The sequence below is a fragment of the Ahaetulla prasina genome, chromosome 2, assembly GCF_028640845.1.
Source record: "Ahaetulla prasina isolate Xishuangbanna chromosome 2, ASM2864084v1, whole genome shotgun sequence".
Classification (NCBI taxonomy): domain Eukaryota; kingdom Metazoa; phylum Chordata; class Lepidosauria; order Squamata; family Colubridae; genus Ahaetulla; species Ahaetulla prasina.
Genome location: NC_080540.1, coordinates 26,591,122 through 26,616,768, shown reverse-complemented (window position 1 = coordinate 26,616,768; position 25,647 = coordinate 26,591,122). Strand labels below are relative to the sequence as shown.

Genomic DNA, 25,647 nt, shown 5'->3' with positions numbered 1-25,647 from the left:
TTTGGAAGCCGTACAGGTCTAGATGGGGAGAAACAGGCTCAAGCTTAATCCCTCCAAGACGGAGTGGCTGTGGATGCCGGCACCCCGATTCAGTCAGCTGCAGCCGCAGCTGACTGTTGGAGGCGAGTTATTGGCCCCAAAGGATAGGGTGCGCAACTTAGGTGTTCTCCTGGATGAGCGGCTGTCGTTTGAAGATCATTTGACGGCCGTCTCCAGGAGGGCCTTCCACCAGGTTCGCCTGGTTCGGCAGTTGCGCCCCTTCCTTGATCGGGATGCCTTGTGCACAGTCACTCATGCGCTCGTTACCTCTCGCTTGGATTATTGTAATGCTCTCTACATGGGGCTCCCCTTGAGGTGCACCCGGAGGCTTCAGTTAGTCCAGAATGCAGCTGCGCGGGTGATAGAGGGAGCTCCGCGTAGCTCCCGTGTAACACCGCTCCTGCGCAGACTGCACTGGCTGCCTGTGGCCTTTCGGGTGCACTTTAACGTTTTGGTTACCACCTTCAAAGTGCTCCATGGCTTAGGGCCCGGGTACTTAAGGGACCGCCTGCTGTTACCTCATGCCTCCCACCGACCCGTGCGCTCTCACAGAGAGGGACTCCTCAGGGTGCCGTCTGCCAAGCAATGTCGGCTGGCGGCCCCCAGGGGAAGATCTTTCTCTGTGGGGGCTCCCACCCTCTGGAACGAACTTCCCCCGGGTTTACGCCAAATACCTGACCTTCGGACCTTCCGCCGCGAATTGAAAACACATCTATTTATTCGCTGGGCTGTCTTAAATTGAATTTTATTGGTTTTAAATTTATTACTAATTTTAATGGGGTTTTTAGTTTTATATATTTTTAAAGTTTTTAAGCCACCTTTATAATAAGTTTTTTAATTTGTATTTTAAATTGTATATGTTTGTATTGTTTTGTTTTATCTTGGCTGTACACCGCCCTGAGTCCTTCGGGAGAAGGGCGGTATAAAAATTGAATAAATAATAAAATAATAATAATAACTTTAATTTTTTTCCCACAAATTGTTGCAAATCATTTTTTTTTATTTGAATTTATATCCCGCCCTTCTCCGAAAACTCAGGGTGGCTTACATTGTGTTAGGCAATAGTCTCATCCATTTGTATATTATATACAAAGTCAACTTGTATTGCCCCCCAACAATCTGGGTCCTCATTTTACCTACCTTATAAAGGATGGAAGGCTGAGTCAGCCTTGGGCCTGGTGGGACTCGAACCTGCAGTAATTATAATTGCAGGCAGCTGTTTTAATAACAGACTGCATTAGCCTGTTGAGCCACAAGAGGCCCCATTTTCTTTTAATATTTATGTAATCAAAGTCCATCTTCTTCTTTTCTTTTGTCCTTTCCATGTTATCATCATTGGATTATGGACTGCCCATATATTTGAACCAATATTCACCTCTTGTATATTCTCTATCAAGTCTGCCGACATCTATATCATATCTATTCTCAACCACCTTTTAAATAGTTACATGTTAAATATTTCCTAGCTCAGAGGTTTTCTTCAGCTTCAAAATGGTATAGTTAATGCGACGCTCTTATAGAGCATTAAGGGGCAACGGACATCTGGAGGTGTTTTCCCACATCTTGAACACACTTCTTTTTCTTGGCAATCATCGTTGTCCAATAAGACATTGGTATCTGCAGAAGGTAAACTAGTGCAGTTCTCCAGCTCAACCCTTAATTGGTTTTTCTTCAAACTTTGCTTTCCATACATTTTTTCTCCAACTTCCTTTTTCTCTTTTCGCAAAGATGTTGCTGCCTCTTGGCCAGAATCCTCCATCTCCCATCCGTCACTGCTTGGAACAGAAGGAATAAAAAAGTTAACACAAACTTAGGTGCAAAAGGGATCAAGCACCGTTGCTATATTTGAACAGAATCAATATTCTTCTCAACTCCCCTTGGTTCAAAAGATGATGCTATCCTTGTTATTAAGCTGATATAAGATTTGACCTTTGGCTACTAAATTTCAATATCTTAACAGAATCCCTCACCTAAGGAGGCCAAGTTCCTCTTGGTTTCCTGCATGACCTCCTGGTACAGGGCTTTTTGCTCAGAATCCAGCAGGGCCCACTCCTCCACAGAGAAAAACACAGCTATATCCTCAAGCGAAAACCTGACAGGGAGGGGGAAAAACATAATGTATTCCATGAGCATTCCTAACAATGAACACTTCAATGAATTACTTGCAAGTCCTCTTCTTGATGAACATATTCCACCTGCAGAATTTCCAAGTAGGGCAAATTTGAATCTTCTCTGGAGAACCTTTCTAAAAACATAAAGTGTCAACAGCCTCTGGCTAGAGATACATCTAGGTAATGCGTTATAGGTTTGGCCAATTCCGCAGGAGCAGCAAGCCCATCTTCCTTTGCTTTCCACTGATGGGCTAGAGCTTGGATGTCTTGGCCCAATCCAACATTGAGTTAATTTTACCCCATGCAATGAGCCAATGAATCAGGCCAAATCAAGGAAGGTGGGTTCAACATTTAATTTCTGTGTAAAAGGAAACCTTGGGTTTTACTTTTTTACTTTGAGGTTTCGTGTGAAGTATTAGTAGTGTTTTTATAAAGCCTTATTAAGGCCATACCTGGAGTACTACATCCAGTTTTGGTCACCATGTTACAAAAAGATGTGGAGATTTTGGAAAAAGTGCAGAGAAGAGAAACTAAGATAATTAAAGAAGCTGAAGAAGCTTCTTGGATGAGAAGCAAAATGTCATCAAAGAAAAAAACAAAGTCTAGTTGCCTTTGGAACACTTTAAGGGAGGGGAGAATCCTCCTACCTGAGTTGGAAGCTGAACAGCTCTTAATCCTCTGCTACAAAGAACTGAGGTTCCAGGAGATGAAGGCAAGGCCATCAGAGTGTCTAGGAATCGGGGGAAAAAACAGCAAAGGAATAATTGGCTATCAAACATCCTAACTATATTCTAGAAGCTACAGTGCAGAAGGGTGATTCTACATATCTTTAATATCTTTACTAACTAGGGAATCCATTTATTTGGATACTTTGCAGACAGAACAACAATACATGGAAGCTGCTAACATTGGGTGAGAGGAAAACTGAAAGGTGTGGGAGGACCAAGGAATGGATTCAGAGGCAGATTATCTCAGCCATGAATTTACGTATTAAAGCACCACAGAGGAAGACTCTGGAGGCCTCAAGTAGGTCCCATCCAGTGGTGGGCTGCCCCCAGTTCGCTCCGGTTTTGTAGAGCCGGTAGTAATACCTTTTATTAACTGGATAACAAATGAATGTACAACTGAACCAATCCATACTACTCTATACAACGCCGTTACAGACCTAAGTCTTGAACAACTAGTAACTAACAATACAAGACTCAACAACTGCCTTGACCTCATCCTTTGCAACAACACAAACTCAATTTATGGACTACAAATAAAAGAACCCTTTTCCAACAGTGACCACTGCATGATAGACTTTTGTCTCAATATATGCCCTCACATAAATCGTCATAATAATAGTACTCCTAACTACAATTTCAAAAAAGCCAACTATGACCTCATAAACAACAACCTCTCATCTCTTGACTGGCAAAATCTATTCTCAACCTGTATCACTGCCGAAGACCACTACAGAGTTTTCCTACTTGAAATCAATAGAACCATCAAACCATACGTACCACAAATCACTGCCGAAGACCACTACAGAGTTTTCCTACTTGAAATCAATAGAACCATCAAACCATACGTACCACAAATCACCACCAAAAAAAACCAAAAACAAATTACCCATATCAATAAAAAAACTTCAATCCAAAAAAAAATCCCTCTGGAGAAAAAACAAAAAGGGCCATGTAACAAACTTCAAAAACCGTTACAGAAATATTTGCAACCAAATAAAAACTGAATGCACCATTTACCATACAAAGCAAGAAGAAGACCTTCTGCGTACAAATTCCAATCGTGCTTTTTATAATTTTGTGAACAATAGACTTAAAGAATCAAGATCCATCCCAGCACTAAAAGAACCTAACGGCAAAGAATGTACTGATGAAACAGTTAAAACAAACCTCTTTAACACATTCTTTGGCTCAGTCTTCGTTAACAGTGATGGCACATATCCAACATTCCCCAATCATACCAACAATGATTACAATGACTTAACACATATAGACTTCACAGAAAATAATGTTGAAAAAGCTATTCGCAACCTGAAACCATCATCATCTATTGGGCCTGATGGACTACGTGCATACTTCTTTAAAAAAGTTTCAATTAATATAGCAGAACCCCTAAGCATAATCTTTGATAAAGCTTTCACGACTGGTTCCCTTCCCAAACTTTGGTCTCAAGCTACAGTCATCCCTATCTTCAAAAAAGGAGATCCCAGCCTAGTTGAAAACTATAGACCAATCTCTCTATGCTGCGTCACCTGCAAAATAATGGAATCTATCATCAACCAATCCATTACCCTCCACCTTGAAACAAACAACCTACTCTCTCATAAACAATTTGGTTTCAGAAAAAAATTATCATGTAACTTACAACTTCTCCACTGCAAAAACATATGGACTACTAATCTTGATCAAGGCAAAGCAATAGAAGCAATCTACATAGACTTCTGCAAAGCTTTTGACTCAGTACTACACGATAAACTTCTCCTAAAACTAAAATCCTACGGCATTTCAGGACCTCTTCACAATTGGATAACTGCTTTCCTATCAAACAGACAACAAGTGGTCAAAATTGGCAATGCTCTATCAAATCCTGTTCCTGTCAAGAGTGGCGTTCCTCAAGGCAGCGTTCTCGGACCAACACTCTTCATACTATACATAAATGATCTCTGTGACCATATCTCAAGTTATTGTGTTCTCTTTGCTGGCGATGTTAAACTATTTAACACCACCATTACTACTACCCTTCAAAAAGGCCTTGACTTTGTATCTGATTGGTCTAAAACTTGGTAACTCCAAATCTCAACCAGCAAATGCTCAGTCTTACATATTGGAAAAAAGAACCCAAACACTAAGTACAAGCTTGATGGACATTACCTTACTGATGACCTCCACCCTGTAAAAGACCTTGGAGTTTTCATGTCAAATGATCTAAGTGCCAAAGCCCATTGCAACTACATAGCAAAAAAAGCTCTAAGAGTTGTAAACGTAATTTTGCTTAGCTTCTTTTCCAAAAACACTACACTACTAACCAGAGCATACAAAACATTTGCAAGACCCATTCTTGAATACAGCTCACCTGTCTGGAACCCATACCACATCTCTGACATTAATACAATTGAATGAGTCCAGAAATATTTTACAAGAAGAGTCTTCCACTCCTCTGTAAACAACAAAATACCTTATACCTCCAGACTTGAAATCCTGGGATTAGAACATTTATAACTCCGCCGACTCCGACATGACCTGTGTTTAACACACAGAATCATCTATTACAATGTCCTTCCTCTTAAAGACTACTTCAGCTTCAATCGCAATAATACAATACAATCGCAATAATACAAGAGCAAACAATAGATTCAAACTTAATGTTATCCGCTTCAATCTTGATTGCAGAAAATATGACTTTTGTAACAGAGTTATTAACGCTTGGAACTCACTACCTGACTCTGTGGTCTCTTCTCAAACTCCCAAAAGCTTTAACCAAAAACTGTCTACTATTGACCTCACCCCATTCCTAAGGGGACTATAAGGGGTGTGCATAAGTGCACAAAAGTGCCTACCATTCCTGTCCTATTGTTTTCTTTTATTATATGTGTTTATATATAATGTTGTGACAAAATAAATAAATAAATAAATAAATAGTAAAAATCTGCTGGTGTTCGGAGACCGGGTAGTAATGGCTGGCTGGCCATGTCCCCAATCAGTTCCCTGATCATCAGATGTTTGTTGGGTTTTTTTACTTTTAAAAGCCTCTTTTCTTCAAAAAAAGCGTGGCTGAGCAGGGATCATCAGAACCCTTTAAAAGTTTTTTTGGCCGAAGAGGTTGTTAAAACAAAAAGTTTTAAAAGGCTCCTCTGGCAATCCCAGCTGAGTTAAGAGCTTCTGGGCTGCTATTAGGCAACTTCAGCTGGGATCCTCAGAGGAGCCTTTTAAAACCTTTTTTTCCTCTGGCCCACCCAATCCCCTTAATTAAGTAAGCTCCTTTCGGGCTCACTTTCCTTCGGCTTCTCCAATCAGTTGCATCAGCTGCAACTGAATCTGCCTGCCTGCAATCCATGTCCTCAGATCAAAAACATCATTAAAAAAGGACAACAAAGAATGTTCTTTCTGCGCCAACTCAGTAAGCTCAAACTGCCCAAGGAGCTGCTGATCCAATTCTACAGAGGAATTATTGAGTCTGTCATTTGCACCTCTATAACTGTCTGGTTCGGTTCTGCAACCCAACAAGAAAAACACAGACTTCCGAGGATAATTAGAACTGCAGAAAAAATAATTACTACCAACCTTCCTTCCATTGAGGACCTGTATACTGCACGAATCAAGAAGAGGGCCGTGAAAATATTTACAGATCCCTCGCATCCTGGACATAAACTGTTTCAACTCCTACCCTCAAAACGACGCTATAGAGCACTGCACATCAGAACAACTAGACACAAGAACAGTTTTTTCCCGAAGGCCATCACTCTGCTAAACAAATAATTCCCTCAACACTGTCAGACTATTTCCTGAATCTGCACTACTATTAATCGTTTCATAGTTCCCATCACCAATCTCTTTCCACTTATGACTGTATGACTATAACTTGTTGCTGGCAATCCTTATGATTTATATTGATATACTGACCATCATTTGTGTTGTAAATGTTGTACCTTGATGAACGTATCTTTTCTTTTATGTACACTGAGAGCATATGCACCAAGACAAATTCCTTGTGTGTCCAATCACACTTGGCCAATAAAATTCTATTCTATTCTATTAAAGTTACTAAGGTTGGAGACCCCTGATCTAAAAAATATAAATAAAATAATAAAATATTTATGCAGCTTTCTGAGATTTGGTGTGTTTCTGTAGTGTTTCACTCTAACTACACAAACACAGAGAATCTCACAAAGCTGTTTGTGGCATTTTGTGTGTGTGTGAATGTGAGTCAGTTGTGTTGTGTTGTGTGTGTGTAAAGTGTGAAAAGTTGGTTTTTCTTTTTGTGGCTGTGTGAGGTTCCTGCTGTTGCAGGGGCCATTTTGGGTGAAGTGCAGCTGCTTTTACATTGTGTGTGAGTCTTGTGTTGTGTTGTGTTGTTTGTGTGTAAAGTGTGAAAGTTGGTTTTTGAGCTTTTTGTGGCTTTGTGAGGTTCCTGCTTGTTGCAGGGGCCATTTTGGGTGAAGTGCAACTGCTTTTACATTGTGTGTGAATCTGTTGTGTTGTGTTGTGGTGTGTGTGTCTCTTCACAAGGACTTGGAGGCAGTTCCTCTGAGGAAAAGAGGAGGCGGCAAAGTTCTGGCTGTCTCCCGGGTGAAATTGCCTTGTCTCTGCAGCATTGGTCATGTGACTGAGTGGGTGTGGCCAACTTGATGTCACCCAAAGCAAGATGCCACCCCACCTTGCCCTGAGTGACTTCAAGTTGGCCACGCCCACTGAGTCACATGACCACCAAGCCATGCCCACCAAATTTATTTATTTATTTATTATTTATTATTTCAATTTCTATACCGCCCTTCTCCCGAAGGACTCAGGGTGGTTTACAGCCAACTAAGAATAACAAGTATAAAAATTAAAAACAAATTTAAAAGATTAATTTAAATAGGCCACACCCACAGAAAAGAAGAACGAGGGGATGACATGATAGCAGCATTCCAATATTTAAGGGGCTGTCACAAAGAAGAGGGCTATTCTCCAAAGCACCTGAAGGCAGGACAAGCTATTCTCCAAAGCACCTGAAGGCAGGACAAGAAGCAATGGATGGAAACTAATCAAGGAGAGAAGCAACTTAGAACTAAGGAGAAATTTCCTGATTGGGAGAACAATTGATCGGTGGAACAGCTTGCCTCCAGAAGCTGTCAACAAATATCCCCTGTGAAGTTCCACTTTAGCCATGAAAGCAAACTGGGCGACCTTGGGCTAGTCACTCTCTCTCAGCCCACCTCACCTCACTGGGTGGTTGCTGTGATGAAAACAGGAGGAAAGGGTGTTGGATAGGTGTGTGCCACCTGAGTTGTAAAAATAACAAAAGTGGGATATAAATGAGAGAATAAACACACAAACCAACCTGATTAGCTGGTCTTGTGAAATCATTCGTCTCTATTCATCTTGCCAAGCATTAACATTTTTGCAGATCATCATGAGACAACCTGGCATTTCCTGAGTTGCTAATTCTGATTGGGAGAAACGCTTGAGAAGGAAAAGTGTTGTTTCTCCTGATCGCACTTCACACACACAGGCGATATTCCTGCACAAGCTTTTAGCATTTCTCCCTCTACCAACATCAGAAGTCCTGGCAGCCTGGGAGCTTCAGACCCTGGAAATTTTGCTAGAGCTTATTGCAAAGGGGGGATCTTAAGGGTCGCCCCCTGGTGTTTGGGGAGGGGGCCAGGAGCAGGAAATGGGAGTCCGCATCCAGAGTTTGGCCTATCTGGGAGGAAGCCCTCATTCACCTTCACTTTTGGATCCTAGCGGGAGAATCTTGATTTATTTTATTCATTTATTTATTTCATCAAGCATGTATTAGGTAACAGATATAAGTAGAGGCATAATTATGAATACATGAGATGGATACGTATAAAAGGGAACATTAAGACAGGGACGGTAGGCACCTTGGTGCTCTTATGCACACTCCTTACAGACCTCTTAGTAATGGGGTGAGGTCGACAGTAGACAGTCTAAGCAGTGGTGGGATTCAAATAATTTAACAACCGGTTCTCTGTCCTAATCATTTCTTCCAACAACCAGTTCACCAAACTGCTCAGAACGTTAACAACCGGTTCTCCTGAAGTGGTGCGAACTGGCTGAATCCCACCACTGAGTCTAAGGTTATAGTGTTGGGGGTTTGGGAACCGGTTTTTTTTACTACCGGTTCTGTGGGCATGGCTTGGTGGGCGTGGTGTGGCTTGTGGGCGTGGCAAAGGAAGGATATTGCAAAATCTCCCTGCCCACTCCTGGTGGAAGGATATTCAAAAATCCCCATTCCCACCCCACTCTGGGACCAGCCAGAGGTGGTATTTGCTGATCAACTGATCAAAATTTGTGCTACCTGCTGGATTTCACCCCTGCTACAAGGTCCCTTCCAACTTTCTTCTTCTATGTTTCAAATGGAGCAAAAGATATTTGAAGTATTTGAAGTGTTGATGGGACATGTCTGAGAGCAACACAACTTAGAGATTGCGCCCATGATCCAAAAGAGGAGAATAAAGCTTTTTTAAAACGGGGGGTGGGGGAACCATGGGGGGGGGCCGTGATAGCTCAGGCTGGTAAGAAGCCTGTTATTAGAACACAGCAGCCTGCAATTACTGCAGGTTCAAGCCCGGCCCAAGGTTGACTCAGCCTTCCATCCTTTATAAGGTAGGTAAAATGAGGACCCAGATTGTTGGGGGGGCAATAAGTTGACTTTGTAAAAAAATATACAAATAGAATGAGACTATTGCCTTATACACTGTAAGCCGCCCTGAGTCTTCGGAGAAGGGCGGGATATAAATGTAAATTAAAAAAAAAAAAAACCACAGAAACAGCTTTTTTCTAATATCCCCAATAAATGCAGAGTCAAAAGATCCCCCTTAATGTTCCATAAGAGCATCCCATTAACTATATCATTTTGAAGCTGAAGAAAACCTCTGAGCTAGAAAATACTTAACATTTAACTATTTAAAAGGTGGTCGAGAATAGATACGATATGGATGTCGGCAGACTTGATAGAGAATATACAAGAAGTGATTATTGGTTCAGATATATGGGCAGACCATAATCCAATGATGATAACATGGAAAGGACAGAAGAAAAGAAGATGGACTTTGAATACAGAAATATTAAAAGAAAATGATTTGCAACGATTTGTGGAAAAAGAACTAAACTCTTTCTTTGAAATAAATAAAAAAGAGGACACATTGCTTCAGAATATGGGATACAATGAAGGCATATATTAGAGGACTGGCAAGAACCTATACTGGGAAAAAAACAAACAAAAGGAAAAGACAGGAACAGATAGAATTGGAAGAAGAATACAAAAAAGTAGAGAAAGAATTTCAAGAAGATAGCCGGAATGACAGAAAAGAATGGGACTAAAAAACATGAAATAAAACTAAATGAACAATAAAACTAAATGAGCTGTTAGGAAATAAATTAAGAACAATCTAGGCAGAACTTTCTTGAAAATGCAAAGAAACCAGGAAAATGGCTAGCATATAAAATAAAAAAAGAAAAGGAGAAGAAAATGATAAAGCATCTATTAGATGAAAAGGGAAAACTACATTATAGTAATGAAGAAAAGAACTCAAAATTACTATGAAAAACTATACTGTCAAGAGGACATTTGGAGGAAGAGACAATAAAATATTTAGAAAACTCAGATCTACCAAAAATATCGGAACGTAAGGCATTGTTAGAAGGAAGAATAACAATGATGGAATTGACTGAAGCAATTAAAAGACCAAAAAGTGGGAAGGCACTGGGACCGGATGGCCTACCAACGGAACTATATAAAACCTTTCAAGAAATAATGAGTAATGTAATGCTAGAGCTGTATAATGAATTTCTAGATAAAGAAAGAATGCCAGACTCATAGAGGAAGGCATAGGTAACACTTATACCTAAAGAAGATGCAGACTTACAACTGATAAAAAACTATAGACCAATTTCGTTACTGAATGTGGACCAAAAGATTTTTGCTTTAATAATGGCAAACAGATTAAAAAGACTGTTAAATGAATTTATTCATAGAGAGCAAAATGGTTTCTTCCCTAAGAGACAAATTAGAGATAACATGAGGATAATATTAAACTCGTTGGAATACTATGAATCACATCCAGAGAGAAAAAATGGCAATTTTTAGATGCACAAAAAGCTTTTGACAACGTGAATTGGCAATTGATGATAAAACAATTGAAGACAATGGCCTTTGGGGAGGGATTTGTAAATATTATAAAAACCACCTTGCCTGCTCCAGTCGTGTTACCAGATGTGCCCTTGCCTCAAACTGAACACATGGAGGTGGAGATTGTACAGTGAGCAAAATTTTCTTATTCTGCAGAAAAAGTGGCGCACAAAGATCTCCCTCAAAAGCTGTTTATGCCACCAATGTTTTACAAAGCATTTCCCACCATTTACAAGTCAGAGTCAGAAGGCATTTCCTCATCTCCCTTTAGTTTAGTTTAGTTTATTGTCACTGCACATTGTACAATGAAATTAAATGCTGTCTTCAGTGTACATTATAATGATAAAAATAAAAATGCAAACATACATCCTTTACATTCTATATAACTGAAACTGAAAACCCGATATTGCAGTATACCAGTGATGGTAAACCACTCCCCATGCTCCCCCACTTTTGGCCCAGTGGGCCTGGTAGTTCCGTTTTTTTGCTCTCACCACGCTTCAGAGCCTTTCTAGGAGCCTGGGGAGGCAAAAATGGCCTTCCCCACCCACCCCGGAGGCCATCTGGAGCCTTCCTGTGGGCCCAGAAGTTGGCAAATGGGCTGTTTTCCACCTCCAGAGGGCCTCCAGGGGGAGGGGAAGGCCATTTTGCCTCCCCAGGCTCCTAGAAAGGCTCTGCAGCATGAGGAGAGCAAAAAATGGGCCTTCCTCACCCACACCAGGCCCTCTGGAGGTAGGAAACAGCCTGTTTCCCCATAGCAGGTAGGCACAGAAGGGCAGAAAATCAGCTGGGAGCTGAGCTCACATGCCCATTAATATGGCTTTGCATGCCACCTGTGGCACACATGACATAGTTTTGCCATCACGGCACTATACCGTAGAATTCAATATGGTTATTGCCCTGGGATAGAAGCTGTTTTTCAGCCTATTTCTCCTTTTTTTTTATTATCCTGTACCGTCTGCCAGATGGTAATAGTTCAAAAAAAAAGGGTCCCCACAATGAGATGGATCTTTAACAATGTTTTGAACTTCCTTAAGACAGCAGGAGCTATAAAGCTCTTCCAAAGAGGGGAGAGGCCAACCTTTACAGTAATTCCTGCCTGTTTTACATTAACATTTTAACCATAGTGTACATAATATAAAACTCAGCAAAGCTATCCTAACATGTACACAGAGTAACCGTAACACTTTCATAAATGTCACTTCAGCAGTACTATAGCATAGCTTTCCATCATACTTCTTATTTTTCTAACAGCATACTTCTTCTTTTTAGCGATGTACAGGTGCAAATCTTTCCTGTTTGTGCCTTTTGTCTTGTCCCATAGTACATTTGGGGTTATGATTTAGCAAGCAGAAGCATTTAGGCTTTTATTCTAAGTCTAACCTTTAATTGAATCTCCAAGGATCCTTCTATTTAGACCAGGGATGGTGAACCATGGACCTTTTATGATTTGTAGGCTTCAACTTCCAGAATTCCTGAACTGGCATATCTGAGATGTGTAAGCTAAGCCTTTAGCTACTGTACAAGTTAGGGCATTCACAGAAAAGAAACACAATCAATATCGTATCTCATACTAGAAATCAGTTAAAGCCAACCAATTTTAGATGGTGCAGACACAACACCAACAGTCCTGTGTTTATTTTTGACAAAAAAAATGAACCTTGTATTGGTTCAATATTTCCTTCTTTTGTATCTCTTTCTCCCAGTGAAGTGCTCACTGAAGATCCTGCTTCTTGTTGTTCTGGTGTGACTAAATATACAACACAACTCTTATTTTTAATGGGTCGAAAAGCTTCTGTTGCTTTGGAAGCCCCTCCCGTATGCCATGTATTGCTACAGATTCTCCTGGGACACTTCAGTGAGGATTATAGCAAATTTTGAGAATCAACATGAGCCAATTAGCGTTGTCTTTTCCTGCTATCTTATGGCGAATAAAGTCACGGTTCTGAATTTCTTTTTACTCCACACACTCATATGGCTTCTCCCCTGTGTGGATTCTTTTATGGCTACAAAGGTAACTACTTCTACTGAAACTCATGCCACACTCTGTGCATTTAAATGGCTTCTCTCCTGTGTGGAGCCTATGGTGGGAGGTAAGCTGATCACTCAAACGAAAACATTTTCCACACTCCAGGCATTTATAGGGTTTCTCCCCTGAGTGAATCCTCCTATGGATCCTGAGTGAATTACTTCGACTAAAGCTTTTTCCGCACTCATAACATGTATGTGGTTTCTCCCCAGTGTGGATCCTCTTGTGGCTACAAAGGTAACTACTTCTACTGAAACTCATGCCACACTCTGCGCACTTATAGGGTTTCTCCCTTGTGTGAATCTTCTTATGGCAAGTAAGGCTACTGGAGGTCCTGAAGAATTTTCCACACTCTGTGCATTTACACGGCTTCTCTCCAGTGTGGATCTTATGATGTACATTGAAACTGCCTTTTTGGGTGAAGCTCTTTCCACACACCGTGCAATGATACGGCTTTTCCCCTGTATGGATCCTATTATGGTAAGTGAGATCACTTGCATAGCGGAAGCTCTTCCCACATTCCAGGCATTTAAATGAATTATTCCCAGTGGGGCTTTTTTTCCGGGAATTCGGTTCCTTGCTCCCAGTAAACCTCGTTCTACCCTCCCTGCGTTGATGCAACCTCTCCTCTCTGTGGAGGCTTTGATGGGAAGTAAGGGAGGCGCTGCTTCCGAAGCTGTTTCCCCTATTAATGCATTGATGCTGCTTCCTCTCTTCGTGGACCTTCTTATGTGAATTAAGATGATTTTTCTGCCTGAAGGTCCTTCCACAATCCAGACATTTGTGTGGATCCTCTGCTTTGTGAATCTTTTTATGCAGTGCAAGGGAGCGGCTTGTACTGAAGCTTTCTGCACACTCCGTACATTTGAACATTTCCCCTCCTTCTTGTGTTCTTTCATGTAAAGGAGGAAGAAGGCTCCTTCTGGAAGGTGGCCTGCTTTCATCCTGTTTCTCTCCAGCAGGGCTTTTACAACAGTCACATAATCCAAATTCATCTCGGAGTGTTTTCCCGCACCTTGAACACACTTCTTTTTCTTGGCAATCATCTGTGTCCAATAAGACATTGGTATCTGCAGAAGATAAACCAGAGCAATTCTCCAGCTCAACAGTTAACTGGTTTTGCTCAGAACTTGGCTTTTCATACATTTTTTCTTCAACTTCCTTTTTCTCTTTTGGGAAATGTGCTGCTGCCTCTTGGCCAGAATCCTCCATCTCCCATCCGTCACCTGCTTGCAACAGAAAGAATAGAAAAGTTAACACAAATATAGGTGCAAAGGGGATGAAACACCATTGCTGTATTTGACCAGTATCAATATTCTTCCCAACTCCCCTCTGTTCAAGAGATGATGCTATCCTTGTTATTAAGCTGATATAAGATTTGACCTTTGGCTACTAAATTTCAATATCTTAACAGAATCCCTCACCTAAGGAGGCCAAGTTCCTCTTGGTTTCCTGCATGACCTCCTGGTACAGGGCTTTTTGCTCAGAATCCAGCAGGGCCCACTCCTCCACGGAGAAAAACACAGCTACATCCTCAAGCGATATCAATTCCTGACACAGGGAGAAGAAAAAAACACGACATATCCCATGAATATTCCTAACAATAAACACTTCAATGAATTACATGCGAGTCTTCTTCTTAATGAACAAACTGTAGAATTTCCAAGTAGGACAAACAAGCATGTAGGATATTGAATTTAGTAGCTGGAACAGTAAAGTGTACAATAGGGCGCAACACAATTGTAATTGATTAGTTAGAGTGTGCTGACTCATGCATGATGCAATCTACGCTCTGATTGGTTGCGGTAAGTATAAAGGGGGAGTTTCCCTTCTTTCCCTCCTTTTTTTCCTTCTGTTGTTCTGCATGATGTTTTCGATTTACCTCATGATGTTCCTGACTATCTTATGTTCTTCCTTTTGTGGATGATGACAAAGATTGCTGTAAATTTCTAAGTTAAATATATTTATATTTATATAAAATCTACAAGTCTGTGTCAGTATCTCCGACTTCATCTTGACAGCTGCTGTGCAATTTCATGACCGAACATCTTCCCTTGAGAACCTTTCCAAAAACATAAAGTGCCTCTGGCTAGAGATACATCTAGTTAATGTTTCATTGGTTTGGCCGATTCCACAGGAGCAGCAACCCCATATTCCTTTGTTGTCCATTGATGGGCTAGACCGGGTGTCGGCAACCTGTGGCTCCAGAGTCGCATGTGGCTCTTTAGTCCCTCTGCTGTGGCTCCCTGTTGGCTGAACCCACCACTGGCTGGCCCCTCCCCTCACTCTCCCCTCCCAGTCACTCCTCGCCTGAGAAGGTAATAGTAATACCATTACTAAATTTGTAGATGATACAACAGTGGTGGGACTCATCTCCATGGGGGATGAGTCTGCCTATCGACATGAGGTGGACCGGTTGCTTTCGTGGTGTGGAGACAATAATTTGGTCCTCAGCACCAATAAGATCAAACAGCTTATAGTGGACTACAGAAAGAATAGATCAGACATCCAGCCCTTGCTTATGAATGGAGGCAGAGTGGAGCAAGTAACCATTTTTAAGTTCTGGGTGTTATCATAAAAGAGGACCTGACCTGGGGCACTCGCATTGCAGCCCTGGTCAAAAGGGTCCAGAAGAGATTATGCTACCTGAGACTTCTCAGGAAACAACAACTGAATGAGAAACTGGTGGTGACCGTCTACTGCTGCACCATAGAGAGTATTTTAACTTACTGCACCTGTGTATGGTTTGCCAATTGCACAACGGCAGATAGGACAGCACTCCAGATGGTCAACATCATTGCCCTGAGTTTCATAGGTTTCCCTTTCCCCTCTTTGGAAGAGCTTTATAGCTTCCACTGCCTTATGAAAGTTCAAAACATTCTTAAAGATCCGTCTCATTGTGGGGACCCTTTTTTTGAACTATTACCATCTGGAAGACGGTACAGGATAACAAAAACAAGGACAAGTAGGCTGAAAAACAGCTTCTATCCCAGAACAGTAACTATATATGAATTCTATTGTATAGTGCAATAGTAATGCAATATCAGGGGTTTTCAATTCAATTGTATGGAATGTGAAGGATGTATGTCTGTGTTTTATTTTTATAGTTCTAATGTACACCGAAGATGGCATTTAAGTTCGTTGCACGAGATGCAATGACAATAAAGTAAACTAAACTAAAGTAAGGGAGACGGCGGCGGATAGAGACTCACTCCATATTCCAGAGTGGGAGCAAAGCTCCCCTGTATTTGCCTCTTCTTCCGGCCCTTGTTGGTGCTGTGCGCATCTCGATCGCTCAGGAAGACACATATACCGTACCTGTGCATTTTGTTTTTTTGACCTTACTTTTTTCATTGTTGAATTTCATTGTGTTAGTTAGCGCCCAATGTTCAAGTCTGTCAAGATCTTTCTGTAACTTGAGCCTATCTTCTGGAGTGTTGGCTATTCCTGCCAGCTTGGTGTCATCTGCAAATTTGATGAGTTCCCCATCTATCCCCTCGTCCAAGTCATTGATGAAGATGTTGAAGAGTACTGGGCCTAAAACAGAGCCTTGGGGTACTCCACTGCATACTTCCCTCCATGTGGATGTAGTTCTATTGAGGACTACACGTTGAGTGCGGTTGGTCAGGCAGTTACGAATCCATCTGGTGGTGGTGCTGTCTAACCCACATTTTTCTACTTTATCTAGTAGTAGGTTATGGTCTACTTTATCAAATGCTTTACTGAAGTCCAAGTAAAGTTCAAGGTTGGACTAGAAGATCTCCAAATTCCCTTCCAATGGTGTTATTCTGTTATTGGGAGATTGGCACATCTGGGGAGATGAGGGGAGAATCTTTCTACCTGCATTGGAAGCTCAACCGCCGTTAATCCTCCATTACAAAGAACTGAGGTTCCAGGAGATGAAGACGAGGCCATGAGAGTGTCTAGGAGTGGGGGGAAAAAACAGCAATAGGAATAATTTGCTATCAAACATCCTAATAATATTCTTCAGCCTACAATGCAAAGGGCTTCTTTTAGCCTATTCCTAGGCTAACTAGGGAAGCACTTAATGTGAGTCCCTTGCAGCCACAATAACAATACATAGCAGCTCCCCCTGGGTGAGAGGAAAACTGAGAGGTGTGGAAGGACCAGGGATTGGATTCAGAGGCAGATCTCTCAGCCATGAATGGATGCATTAAAGGACCAACTCTTATTCTATTTCAAGTTTTTTTCCCTTCCTGGATCTCGGTTGCAGTTTTAAAATAGGTGGTTGCCAATTTGGCAGAGATGGCAAAAATCTCAGCCTTTTTGAAAGACAATATGCAAGAAAGATTGACTATATTCAAAACAGATATCAGATGAAGAGATACCAGACTGCCTTTGAATGATTAGGATGTATTATTTCTGATTGTATTGGGGGAGGTTAGGATTTGATGAGAAATGCAGGAGTTAGGAAATTTTTTTAGCATATGATTGTTTTATTTTTAACTATACGTTGTGTTTGTTCTGGGAAGTCGGGGGGGGGAGGGGGAAGGGGGGTTTTGAAGGGAGGGAGGAAAGGGGGGAAACTTTTTTTTGTAAAAACATTTTCAATAAAAAAAAACAATACATAGTAGCTCCCCCTGGGTGAGAGGAAAACTGAGAGGTGTGGAAGGACCAGGGATTGGATTCAGAGGTAGCTCTCTCAGCCATGAATGGATGCATTAAAGGACCAACTCTTATTCTATGTTTCTATAATCTTCACCTTCCCTTATCAGATAATCAAGGAAGACTACAAAAGCTCTTTTTTCACAACTGGGACTTGCCTTTTGGAATAACCTATGGCAGAAGTGGGGAACTACGGGCCTTTTAGGACTGGTGGACTTCAACTCCCAGAATACCTGACACAGCTGGCTGAGGGATGCTGGGAGTTGAAGTCCACCAGTCCTAAAAGGGCCCTAATTCCCCAGCCCTGGTTTACAGCAACGTTTCTCAACGTTGAAGAATGAATGAATTCAACTGAAGAATGAAAAGGAATCGAGGGATGAAAGCAACGAGGGCAAAGAGATTCAAAGGCTTCAGAAGGAGCCTTCACCCGATGCTCTCTCCGGAGGCGGCTCCTCTTGAGAAACTCCCCGAAACAACAGATCACGGGAGGGATCGCCCCATTTTTCCCCCGGCCGGTTTCGCAGCCATTGAACTCCAAGCCTCCTGGATCTGAAACGGCCGCAGAGAAAAGAAAGTGACGGGAAACGATCAGGAAGGGCCAGCAAAGAATAATACTAATAATCTCCCCAAGGAGAAAGTGGGGACTGCAGGAGGGATTTTAGCAGCCCCCAAAGAAGCTGCATTGAAGGGTCTCCTGTCCGAGCATTTCCCCAGGTGGTAAAAAGGAAGGAAGGAAGAAAGGGAGGGAGGGAGGGAGGAAAGAAGGAGGGAGGGAGGGAGGGAGGGAGGAAGGAAGGAAGGAAGAAGGCAGCTTCTTACTTGGCGCCCGCAGGGAAAGGCGGCTCTGTTTCTCGGTCCAAAAGATGCGCGCAGGAAAAGAGAGGCCCGCTTTCCTCGCAGCCCCGCCGGCTAAGCTTCCTTCCTTCCCGGCCTCGCACGTGGATCCCCCTCCCCGGAACGACCCCAGCCAGGAAGTGCTTGTAACTCCTCCCCTCTCCGTCCAGCTCCTCCCATTCTCTAAAGGGCGGAGAGCACCGCCCACTCGGGGGTCTCCCTGCCTGCCCCCCCCTCCGGCTGGGATGCTCAGCTGGGCAGCGAGTCCGTTGCTTTTTTGCCCCAGGCAGTCAGAGAAAGAGGGGAGAGAGGGAGGGGAGGAGGGGAGGGAAGCGGAGCAGCAAAGTTAGGAAGGAATCGCCCTTGACCAGAATAAGGGTTGGGGGGATCTTATTGTCTCCAAGGGTCCTGCAAACTCTGTTATTCTGTTCAAGGGCGATTCCCTTCTAACTTTGCTGCTCCGCATCCCCTTCCCTCCCCTCCTCCCGTCCCCGGGCTTCGTCCCCTCCCTCTCTCCCCTCTTTCCCTGACTGCCTCGGCAGAAGCAGCCCTGAACTCGCTGCCCAGCTGCCCATCCCACCCGGGACCGCTGCCCCCGTTGCCGAAGGGGGGGCACAGGCAGGGGGACCCCCGAGGGGGCGGTACCCTCCCCCCTTTGGAGAATGGGAGGAGCTGGACGGGGAGGGGAGGAGCTAGAAGAGCTTCCAGGTTGGGCTCTGCAAAGTCTTGGCTGGGGCAATTCTGAGAAGGGCGATCCACGTGCGTGGCTGGGAAGGGAGAGAGAGAGAGGGAGGGTGAGCGGCGTGGCTGCGAGGAAAACGGATCGCGGAACTGTTCCTGCGCGCATCTTTTCGGGGAGCGGAGTCTGGGCGAGGAAGAGAGCCGCCTCTTTCCTATCGAGCGCCCGGTAAGAAGCTCCTTCCTTCCTTTTTCCCACCTGGGGAAATGCTCGGACAGGAGACCCTTCAAGGCAGCTTCTTGGGGCGCTGCTAAGATCGCTCCTGCAGCCCCCACCTTCTCCTCAGGGAGATTATTCCCTTTCTGATCGTCTCCCGTCACTTTCTTTTCTCTGCTGCTGTTTCAGAGCCAGAAGGTTTGGGGTTCAATGGATGCTCAGGCGGCCGGAGGGACCGGGGGCGATCCCCCCCAGGAGCCGTTGTTTCGGGGCGTTGCTCAGGACGAGCCACCTCAGGAGGGAGCATCAGGTAAAGGCTCCTGCTGAGGCCCTTGAATCCTCAGGATTGACTTTGCCCGAGTGAATCTCATTCCTGAATTCCTTTTCATTGTTTAATTCAACTGTGTTTTTAAAGTCTTGTGTCCATTTGAAAAGGTCTCACCCTTTTCCGATAGGCCAGCCTGTCTCAGCCTTGGTGACTTTTAAGATCTGTGGACTTTTTTTTATTTATTTATTTTTGTCACAACAATATATATAAGCATCACAAAAAAAGATTATATAGTATATAGACATATATATGAGGTAATATAATAGGATATAGGATGGCTGGCTGGGGAATTCTGGGAGTGGAAGTCCACCTATTTTAAAACTGCAACCGAGATCCAGGAAGGGAAAAAAAACTTGAAATGTCACGTGAAGTGGGGAGTTTGAAACCTGTGGTATAGGGGTTAGAAGACCTCTGTTACTCTGTTTTCTGAAATGGCTGGAATAGAGGACGTGTGTGGGGAAGGGTGATAGGCAAACCACACCAGGCTTGTTAAAAATTCATCGCTACAGGATGTGGGCATAGGAACCTTGGAGGCAGTGTGGAAAAGTAATAGATTATTTAGTTTAGTGTTTCTAGATCAAATGATATACTCATAATCTGAATCATATCTTAATAAGGCTAAGTGGGAAAATACCCTAAAATATTAGAAGTGATATTGCTTTGCAGAAGTATTATGTTGCAAACCTCTGGAAAGTATGGAGAACTTGCTAAATGTTATAACGTGTCTCTCGACCTATGGGTTAGAATATTCCTCTAACAGAAATATTGCAAGAAGTGTGTATCGAAAGTAACAGATGGTGTAAGATATCTCCCATATATGGAAATATAATGAGATAACCAATCTGGGGAGAATAGCTGCTATCAAAATGAATGTTTTACCTAGATTTTTATTCTTTCAGATGATACCAATAATAAAAAAAGATAAAAATTTGGAGGAATGGCAGACTGGAATTAACAAATTTATATGGGAAGGTAAAAAAGCGAGGGTTAAAATGAAAATAATTCAAGATTCACGGGAAAGGGGAGGCTTAAAAATGCCTAATTTTAAATTATATTATGAAGCAGCTGTTCTCTCTGTAATAAGTGATTGGTTTAATCTAACGGAGGAGAGAATTTTGAATATAGAAGGTTATGCTTTATTATATGGATGGCATGCATATTTAATTTATGATAAAAAAGTGGATAAGACTTTTAAAAACCATGTGTTAAGAATTGCTCTCTTGCGCGTCTGGAAGAAATATTTTCATAAATTAAATGATAAGGTTCCTATGTGGGCAAGTCCTAGACATACAATAGAAAACATAAATTTAGAACAGACTCAGGAAATGATTACATATAAAGATCTTTTGTATATGGAAAGTGTTAGTTTGCAATTAAAATCTTTGCACGTATTAAAAGAAGAAGGGAAAAATTATACTTGGTTCCAATATGGGCAATTACGTGCTAGATGGAAGGAAGATCAGAAAATTGGTATAGTCCAGAATGAGGAAAATTTGGTAAAGCAAATTAGAAATCAATCTCAGGAGCATATAAAGAGATTGTATAATGTGTTACTCGAAATAGACTCTGAAAGGGACTTGGTAAAGGACTGTATGATAAAGTGGGCACAAAATTTTCAGGAGCCAATATTATTGGAAACTTGGGAAAAAATTTGGGTTAGAAATGTTAAATTTACACAAGCACAGAATTTAAGGGAAAATTTTTATAAAATGTTTTATAGATGGCATTTAGATCCTAAGAAATTATCGTGTATGTATCCAGATATGCAAGCAAAATGTTGGAGATGTAATTGTGATGACGCTACATATTTTCATATGTGGTGGACTTGTAAAAATATTAAGGCTTTCTGGATAAGAATTTGGTGGATTTTACAAAATGTTTTGAAAAAGAAGATAAAGTTCCTGCCGCAACTTTTTCTGCTGGGAATTATCACGGACTGTGCAGTAACTGAGATTAAACTGATTTTAAATCTAATAACAGCGGCAAGACTACTGAGATAGGACAGTATTGGAAGAAAAAAGAAGTACCTACAATAGGAGAATGGATATTGAAAGTTGCCAATTTGGCTGAGATGGCAAAAATCTCAGCCTTTTTGAAAGACAATACGCAAGAAAGATATCTAAATGAGTGGAAAAAATGGATTGACTATATTCAAAACAGATATCAGACTAAGAGTTATCAGACTGCCTTTGAATGATATATCATTTTTGATTGTTTTGGGGGAGGTTGGGAATTGATGAAAATTGTAGGAGTATAATTCAGTTAGGAAGGGAAATTTTTAGTATATGTTTGTTATATTTTTAACTATACCTTGTGTTTGTTCCAGAAAGTCCAGGGTAGGGAGAGGGGGGTTTGTGAAGGGAGGGGGGAGGGGATTAGGGGCGAAAGGGGGGGAAAAAGTTTTGTAAAACTTTTTCAATAAAAAAAAAGATAACCAATCATGTAAACTTCTTCTTTTTGAAATGCTTGGCTCTGTAAGAGAAACGCCTCATGCGAGGCTGATTTACAACCACAATCGAGCCCTAAATTTCTGTCACTAAGCGAGACAGTTGCTGAGTGAGTTTTGCCCCCTTTTACGACTTTTCTTGCCCCAGTTGTTAAGTGAACCACAGTGCAGTTGTGGTTCAGTGAATCAGTCTTCTCTATTGGCTTTGCTTGTCAGAAGCGTCGGGGGAAAACCTGATTATGAGCATAGCTACACTTAATAACAATTGAACAGATGGCACACCACAAAAATTCCCACTTTAGGATTCTGAGGTTTATCAGAATTTAGACCGTTATAAACAGAAACTACTTACATTAAGTAGGGATGCAGTGGCTCAGTGGCTAAGATGCTGAACTTGTCGATTGAAAGGTCAGCAGTTCAGCGGTTCAAATCCCTAGTGCCACGTAACGGGATGAGCTCCTGTTACTTGTAACAGCTTCTGCCCACCTAGCAGTTCGAAACTAGGTAAAAAATGCAAGTAGAAAAATAGGGACCACCTTTGGTGGGAAGCTAACAGCGTTCTGTGCACCTTTGGCGTTTGGTCTTCCTGGCCACATGACTATGGAGAAGCCTTCGGACAGTGCTCGCTCTTCAGCTTTGAAACGGAGATGAGCACCGCCCCCTAGAGTCAGGAACGACTAGCACATATGTGCAAGGGGAACCTTTACCTTCACCTTACTTCCATGAATCGCATTGCAATGAGGATCAATCAAACAAGCAGTCAAGGGGATGGGATGGCTTGAGACTGATTGAAAACCTCCATTCTCCACCCTCGCTTTATATACCTGAAGTCCACAAAGGCACATGACTTTCATGATTTTGACACCTTACCATAAGCAACAGGACAGTTGCTCATTACTTCAGCCTAAATGTCACAACATAATTATTTTTATATATATGACCAACATACATTTTTTCCCAGGATCTTAGCCCACCACCATCTTGCCAGCTAAGCAGCTATCCTGCTTGCAAAGCACATTTTCAACACACAGGGCACAATTTCTTTTTTTTAAAAAGTTTTTTTTAATTAAATATACAATTAAAAACATTGGACATAGTGCGACTTTTCTGGTTCAAACATTTCTGTCAAATTTTACCTTACGACAAATATGATTCGTATTCAATATATGAATATGTACAATCAATCAAAATTCAGATACATCAATCTCTTCCTCTGTGAAAATTACTTCCCTACCTTCCTCCTCTCCAACCACTGATTTTATTCCAGATTTCGTGATATTCCATTTCACCTTTGTCTTCGAGTTCTAGAGTCAGCCTGTCCATTTCTGCGCAAGTCAGTATCTTATTTATTATCTCTTCTTCAGGGTCTATGTGTCTCTTTACTCTTCCAATTTTGTGCAAAGACCAGTCTCGCTGCCGTTAATAAATGCAACATTAACTACATTGTTCCTGTATTATATTTATCCTTTGGGATACCCAGTAGGAAGAGTTCTGGCTTTGAATCTATTTTTTGATTTAACATCTCTTCAAGCCATCGTTTTATCTGATGCCAAAAATCCTTAGCTTTTGGACAGACCCACCACATATGATAGAAGGTTCCTGGCACTGCCTTACCTTTCCAACGCATCAGAGAGAGGTTTTTCTTCCTTTTAGCTAATCTTGTGTGTGGGAGATGCCACCTGTAAAACATCTTATGAAGGTTTTCTTTGTAGGTAGTTGCTAAAGTTAATTTCTATTCCTCTCCCATAATTCCTGCCATTTATCTAAGATCTAAGTATCTAAGTGATTTCTACATACTCAGGGACACAAGTCCATCACACACAAGTCCACCACTGACTTTTCATAAATTCATCAAAGCTGATTTGTGTGCTGGATGCACGACCCCCAAAACTTTCATAAATACAGCCATTTCTTGATTATGATATATGATACGTGTTAAAATAGGTTTTAATATTCCTGAAGTATTGCAGGTAATTTCATATTAATGCTGGACCTAGTCCAAGTTCCCTGAGATAACAGCAACCCAGGAAACTGGATCAGGGACAGCATCAGTAGCTCCCTGGATATGGGATGGGATCTACTTGAGGCCTCCAGAGTGAAGTTCTGTGATACTTTAATGTGTAAATTCATGGCTGAGATAATCTGCCTCTGAATCCATTCCTTGGTCCTTCCACACCTTTCGGTTTTCCTCTCACCCAACGTTAGCAGCTTCTATGTATTGTTGTTCTGTCTGCAAAGTACTCAAATAAACGGATTCCCTAGTTCGCATAAAGATATGTAGAATCGCCCTTCTGCACTGTAGCTTCTAGAATATGGTTAGGATGTTTGATAGCCAATTATTCCTTTGCTTCCCCCCCCCCCCATTCCTAGACACTCTGATGGCCTTGCCTTCATCTCCTGGAACCTCGGTTCTTTGTAGCAGAGGATTAAGAGCTGTTCAGCTTCCAACTCAGGTAGGAAGATTCTCCCCCTCCCTGAAAGTGTCCCAAAGGCAACTAGACTTTCTTGTTTTTTTCTTTGAAGACATTTTGCTTCTCATCCAAGAAGCTTCTTCAGCTTCTTTAATTATCCTAGTTTCTCTTCTCTGCACTTTTTCCAAAGTCTCCACATCTTTTTCTAACATGGTGACCAAAACTGGATGCAGTACTCCAGGTGTGGCCTTAATAAGGCTTTATAAATTTATATATATATAAATTTAAATAATAAATAAATAAATAAAATAAATAAATAAAAGCACTACTAATACGTCACACGAAACCTCAAAGTAAAAAGTAAAACCCAAGGTTTCCTTTTACGCAGAAATTAAATGTTCAACCCCACCTTTATTTTTATTTATTTATTTATTTATTTTGTCACAACAGTATATGTAAGCGTAAGCATTAAATAACTATACGATATATAAGCATATATATAAGCATAAGTATAAAAACTATATGAATTTGATACAATCAAAGGGGACACTGGGACAGGAACGGTAGGCACATTGCTGCTCTTATGCACGCCCCTTACAGACCTCTTAGGAATGGGGGTGAGGTCAATAGTAGATAGTTTTTGGTTAAAGCTTTGAGGATTTTGGGAAGAGACCACAGAGTCAGGTAGTGCATTCCAGGCGTTAACAACTCTGTTACTGAAGTCATATTTTCTGCAGTCAAGATTGTAGCGGTTCACATTAAGCTTAAATCCCTTTTCTGCTTGTGTAATGTTGCGATTGAAGCTTGCAGTAAGATGGCGCCGACGAAGGCTGCCTCGGTGAAATGCTCTCTAATTGTTTCTTTATTTCTAATTGTTCTCTGTGACTCACTACGGATTTCCTACTCACGAGACCATCTGCTAAAAATTAAGGAACATTTCTTTAAGGAGCAGCTTTCTTTAATCTCACTCCCGCCTGTCTTTACAAACACGGAGGAGATTCTAATACAGGAGGAGGCAATTCCCACGGAGCCATGGATTACTAAAAAAACCAAATGACGGAAACGAAGG

General features: G+C 41.7%; 2 protein-coding genes and 2 long non-coding RNA genes across 4 annotated transcripts in view; all 4 read left to right on the top strand.

Annotated features, from left to right (window-relative positions):
• LOC131193450 (uncharacterized) overlaps positions 1-17,908 on the top strand; it is a 34,476-nt gene extending 16,568 nt beyond the window's left edge. Inside the window, exon 3 of the long non-coding RNA XR_009153917.1 lies at positions 17,775-17,908. This is a non-coding gene — a long non-coding RNA (uncharacterized LOC131193450). The remainder of the gene's footprint in view (positions 1-17,774) is intronic.
• LOC131193426 (zinc finger protein 345-like) overlaps positions 1-25,647 on the top strand; it is a 212,123-nt gene that overhangs the window by 33,470 nt on the left and 153,006 nt on the right. The gene's annotated exons all lie outside the window — the stretch shown is intronic.
• LOC131193419 (zinc finger protein 420-like) overlaps positions 1-25,647 on the top strand; it is a 106,116-nt gene that overhangs the window by 62,327 nt on the left and 18,142 nt on the right. The window lies entirely within an intron of this gene.
• Positions 19,389-24,470, top strand: LOC131193451 (uncharacterized). Its single transcript, XR_009153918.1, has 3 exons — positions 19,389-19,405; positions 19,583-19,703; positions 23,435-24,470. It is a non-coding gene; the product is annotated as an uncharacterized LOC131193451 (long non-coding RNA).